The following is a 6,052-nucleotide window of genomic DNA, read 5'->3' as shown; positions in this document are numbered from 1 at the left end:
AGGGAAGGCCCCTATCACGGAGCGACAGCTGCGGCGTGAGGGGAGCCTCGCCCGCCCCGCGCCCGGCGGGTCAGATAGCCCGCTTCCCGCCAGAAGGGACGGGTCTGACAGCGCTCGGTTACAGAGATGCAGGTTGGTTTCTTTCCTGTGTTTGAATGTGTCCAGGGAAGGGGAATAAAGCGGCAGTGTTTTGAACTACAGCTCTTGTTACTGGAACCGGTGTCCTGGTACATCGCCCTCCAAAGAAGAGGGAAGAAGCTGTGTTTCTGTAAGAATTTTTACCTGGCTATAACCATGCCTGTACTCCGCACGTGCTACTGCTTCAAATCACAGGTAGGGTTAAAGCAGTGACATTTCATACCTGCGTAACTACTCTGTACGAGGAAGCCGGTCATTTTCAAACACTCTTTTCACACCACCATTGTATGAAAAGCCTGGGGAGTCAGCCCCAAACCTGAAAACTTTCTTTCTTCCCTCATAAAGACAAAACGAGGGGCAGTCTGGGCTGATTCCTCGCACCCTCTGCAGATGGCAGAGCTCTAACATCAATAGACCTAACACAATAAAAAATGGCATCAGTTTCGATAAACTAGCCGCAGACAGGGTGGACTTTGCCAGCTGACACTTCAGCGGCTGTCCCCCGTTCTATTCTTGTTTGCTTAGGCTTCGTCCTCTGATGCTGCAGACAGGCTGGTCTGTAACAGTAAAAGAAACATTGAGTCTCATTCAGAAACTCGGTTTCTAGGTATCGATTCTTGAAAATATGTAAGAAACGGACACAAAAATGGAATATAAAGGGATAGAAAAAAGGGGGAAATAGTTTAAGATTTTTTTAAAAAAGGAGAAAATCCTGTTAAAGTCAGTATCAGGGAATTCATCTAGGAGCTACCCTCATGTCTGGTCTGAATTTATTCCCTCATCTTTGCTGCCATGTCTCCTTTTTTCCTTAGGGAAGAAAAAGCAAGAAGCACACTCTTTTGAAGATCCTTTACCCATTAGAAATACTAATGCACGATTCAAACAGAGCAAAAGGCAAAGGCTAGGAAAACACTGCAACTGTTGACTGCTAAAATTCCTTAGTTGACTTTCCTTCAGCTGACTCAGATTCTTCTTTTCCTTTCGTAAGATGTTGGCAGTACTGATGAGTTAAACGCTTGTTGCTTTTTTAGTTAGTCCAGAACAGCTTGATTCTATGAATGTGGCTATTTTAAAGTATTCTGGGATCTGTGTTATTTAATACTGTTTAGCAGCAATAACATGAAGATTGGTATCATCCCATTGAGGCACCTTTACAGCACCCCTCAACTTGCTGAGGGACTCGCATGCGCTACCTTAGGAGCCCTGTTGTGCAATCTTGGATGTCTTCTTCCTAGAACCATCATGCTTCTGTCACAATGCTGAAATTTCTAATTGATAGATACACTGGAGACGGGGCACGAAGCAAGAGCCACAAATCCAGAAGTTCCACCTGGGAAGGCCTGTGTCCACCTGAACACTGCTCTGCCTTCAGCTGTTTTCACTCCAGAGGACTTTGGGCATGGGATGGGGAAAAGTTCATCCTCCAATACTGTTATTTGAACATCCTTCACACTGACTGGACTTGTCAGCAAATAATCTAAATCAAATTGTAATAATATACATTACTGTATTGGAAGAAGCCGTAGCCTAATAAAGTTAGGCGAGGAGATAAAAGATCTGATTATCAATGTATTGTTGAGTAGAGGTGTATCGGTGACACGACAGTACGTTTTTTCTCCAGGTGTTCAGCAAAAGTGATGAATGAAGTTGGTCAAACTCCACTGCCGCTGCAGTAACCCACCCAGCAGCCTGGGGGAGGTTTCAGGCTGGCCGCGTTCAGGCACCTTTTACAGTCCTGCTGCAAACGTGTTATGCGAGTAATTTAACGGAATGATTATGTGGCTGAGTGGGAGAGAGAAGAAGAGAAAAAATAGTTAAGTCTGATGCCTGAATGTTGCAATAAAGTATCTCCTAATCCCCTAAATAATAGGATAAGCTTATAGTAAAGGTAAGTTATGACTTAGTCATTTCCTAGCTTTCAGGTTCGTGATCAGCCAGAAGAAACACGGGCGAGTGGTTGCAGTAGAGCTACTAGCGGTAGTCTAGCAGCCAGAATGCGCTTTCACAGTTTATCCATCATGCTGTTTAGGGTGTGATTTTTAGCTCAGGGATCGTGGCCTTGTGACCACCAGAGGAGTACAGGTGAGTCCTTTACTAAAAACTTTAAACGCAGTAACTGACCTTAACCAAACGGAGCAGAAGCGTAAAGATCACCTACAGGAATTAAGTGTCCACAAATAAAACACTCAGTCCTCGGACTGAATACAGATGCGAGGGACGGAAAGGCTGTAGCTGTCAACCAGCCCCAGGACACAAACCCAACTGCAAGTCGTCACTCTTCTCCAACCTCCTCACCACCAACCCCAAGGAATGCTTTATTTTGAAGCTCTCAGGCCCATCTTGTCCCTTCAGATGGCTCTGCCCGCAAGACCAAGGAGAGAGACCTCAGTGGCTCCAGAGCTTGGAGTCAGTCAGAGGTAAGCAGACCTCTGTCAAAAACCTGATGATGTCTGATGCTCCGCACTGTTTGGATGTTCCTGATGGAGCAGGTTAGAAGTGGAGGACACCTTTGTCTCGGGATTAAACATCAAAACCATGATGCGCTTGGGGTCTCCAGACCAGGCCCTCATGAGCCTCCTTGGTGGTACGTTTCCTTCCACCTTGTCAAATAACATCAAATACATAAAAGCCGGAAACGTTCACTTCCTCCAGTTTACTTCACTGCTACCTCCCAACTCTGTGATTTCTGTCAGAATTTGAGCAATTACGTGGAAAAAGAGGGTATATTTTATCTGAAGATAATAAATTTAGAAGAACATGTCTTTCAAATAACAAGTGGAATGATATACGATACTATGATATATGCTAGCTAGAAAAAAAATACTACTTCTAAATTTATCATCTTTTTTTTGTTGTTACCCATTTACCAGGCAATATAAATAACAACAGAGATATAACTGTATATCAAATAATGTCGTTAAGTTACATCCTCACCAAGTCTAAACTAGTTTCACAAGCTCAGTATGCTGTGAGGATAATTATGAAACTGCCAAGAACTGTGCAATGATTGGGATCATGTAATTATAAAAATATTATGTATTTACACAGCACATTTAAAGTAATTTAAACATTTGGATTAAAACAGTTAGGTATTATTCTCATTGTATAGATGAGGAAATTAAGGCACAAATTAAAAAAACCCTTGCTCAGAACAGCTCTGAGTCAGAGGAACTACTGCCTTCTAGGAAACCAAATGGTTCTTATTTTGGAGAAGTCCAAAAGTTTCTGCTTAGGAGGAGAAACAAAAAGATGAGACGGATCGGGCCTTATAAAAGATATCCACTGGAATATGTATCACATATTGAAAATCAGATTCAAAGCAAGACCATCTTAAAAGAATCTGCTGTAACAATTTTAGTACATAAACTGCATCTATTTTTTTCTTGTTTGGCCTCCAGTATCCTTAGCTTTTAAAACACATACACAACACTTTCTTCTGCTTTAAAGGCTGAAAACTGGCATGAAAAATGTCTTGCTTTATAGAAAACAGTGTCTTCAATGAAGGATGGTATCAGCTAAAAATCATAAAAACAGTAGCCAGAGCATAAATATTTAATATAAATCTTTATGATTCTATATTCTAGAAACAATTGCAGAAGAAACACAGATTTGTAGAACATGAGTTCTCTTTCAATTGTATTTTACAAGATTCAGGCTATCAGTACAATGACATTTTTGCAAGTATCAAAAAAATAAAACAGTATTACATTACACTGTCGGGACAACCAAAATAGCGATGTGCTTCACAAAATCTATACAAGTTAATCCTTAGCAGACCATCCTTGCTTGCTTCCAAACAAAAATGCTTGCTGCCAATGTTTTGGGGTTTTTTTTAATTATTTTTTGGGTTTTTTTACAAAATTATGACTACTAGCTAAGAAAATGATGCACCTATGCTACTTCTCATCAGCTATTTACCAACTTCTTTAGGATTTGATTTAAGTGTCAAAAACCTAAGATGCAAATCTGAAATGATGTGGGTTTGGTGTAATATAATCTTTCAGAGCAGTCCTTTAGCATCTTCAAGATACACAGTGACACTGTTCTCCAGCTGAATGACTTTAATGTGACAATTATTTTTCCAGAAAAATTGTCTTCCCGTGATTCTTCTTCACTTAGCTTCCACTCCACAGCAGCTTTAGCCGATCTCAGCCCTGCAGCCTCCCTTGCCACAGTCTCACTTTCTCCTCTTCCTTTACTCTGCTATGGTCAGTTTTCGGCTGCATCAGCTCCCGGCACAGGCTTACCACGCGGCTGCACGAGCACCAGCGCTGGCAGAAGGACGCGGGTAACAAGTGTGACCCAGGGAGGGAAGGAAAATCAGGGGAGAAAGCCTCCCAGCATGCCGTCAGCCCGGACTGCTGGGGAACGCTGCTGCAATTCCAGGTTTTCTTGACAGTCTTCACATTCCAACTTTATACTATTCACAGAATGGATTTTAAAGTCCCTTTTAACTCTAATCCTCAAAACAATCTTTTTGCCTGAAGATACCGACGAAACACCTGTGATGGATAACTTCTCCCAGAAAGAGGCATTTGTCTTCTAGAAACGAAGACATTTACCTCACTTTCAGGAAGCGAGGGCCAAGAACAATTAGCTGTGCACTGCGGTCTCACGCGCACCGCATCGCCTGTGTGGCTGTCATTGGTTTATTTCTTCTTGTATCCGTCTTTGATAATGAGTTTAAAGAAGTTTAATGGCATGAAACATGGAATTAGCATGACTGCAGACCAAAGGTACCATCTGTTGTCTTTGCCACATAGATCCATAGAAGTCCTTTCACTAGAAAAATACTGCCTATTTAACTTAACACTCTACTTACAGCGGAAGACGTTATTTTAATATGAGTGATGAGTTTCTCATTGCATCTGTTGGAACAAACTTGTCTGACTGAGCTGGTAGCATACCAGTAGGTATTGCCATTTTTTTACGTTTTTTAAATTGACAATAGGTTGTGAATGTTTACTTTCTGGCCTTGACTTCTTGAATTCTGTGAAGTTCTACTTTAGCTATCTGTACTAGATTCATTTCAACTATGCAAGCATTAATTTTACATTGAAATTTTAGCTTTGCAAAGGTGCGCTCTCCAAGTCCTTCAAGCGGACCACAACGGGCGCGCAGGACAGCGAGGGGATGGGAGAAGGCACGGTTAACTTTTCTAATTCCCCACACTTAGGTGCACTCAGTGCTACTCCAGTCCTCACTCGGAAGCAAGAGGAATGACAGCAAGGGTCACACGACTGGTTCAGTAGCCACAATTCCCAGCAATACAGGCATCTTATCACAGGCAGGGGCTCGCCTTAGTTTTCTTATCAATTGTGAAGTTACAAATCTCATAATCTACTGTAATATTCTAACGATAGATGGTTGATTCAATTTGATTTAGACAAAGAAGAATAAAGGGTACGATCTGCGGTGCGATGAAGGAAGCCAGAACCAGAAGGAAAAATAAAGGAATATGGGTATTTACTCAGTAGAGTCACAATGTTTTTGTGTTTCTGGACAGCTTTCCTTACCGAACAAGCAAGTTCTACTGTTCAAGGCTGTTTCAGGCTGCAGGCCCACGTTACTGTTCTGCTGGTGGCAGACGGGTTGAGATTTCCCCCCACTCCACCTTCTCCTCATCCACTCCTGCCTGCTCCCTCTCCCCATCGGGGCTCGATGCTTTTCCAGCTGCAAACCCAACCATCAGCACGACTGCCCTCGGACTCAGATGTCGTACAGAACTGCGTTTGGGGAGGGGCGACGATGTGCTACGAAAAGGACACTTGCTTCTCGCAGGAGAGCAAACTGTTCCCGCCAGTGCCAGACTGACCCGGCACCGCTCCCGCCAGCGCTGCGTTCTCCTCTCCTTCAGCACAGCACTCACTTAAATTCGTTATAAAAAATAATCAGGTAAGTGCTTTGTTTGAAA

The sequence above is a fragment of the Fulmarus glacialis genome, unplaced genomic scaffold (assembly GCF_000690835.1).
Source record: "Fulmarus glacialis isolate BGI_N327 unplaced genomic scaffold, ASM69083v1 scaffold48304, whole genome shotgun sequence".
Classification (NCBI taxonomy): Eukaryota; Metazoa; Chordata; class Aves; order Procellariiformes; family Procellariidae; genus Fulmarus; species Fulmarus glacialis.
This window is presented reverse-complemented; position numbering follows the sequence as displayed.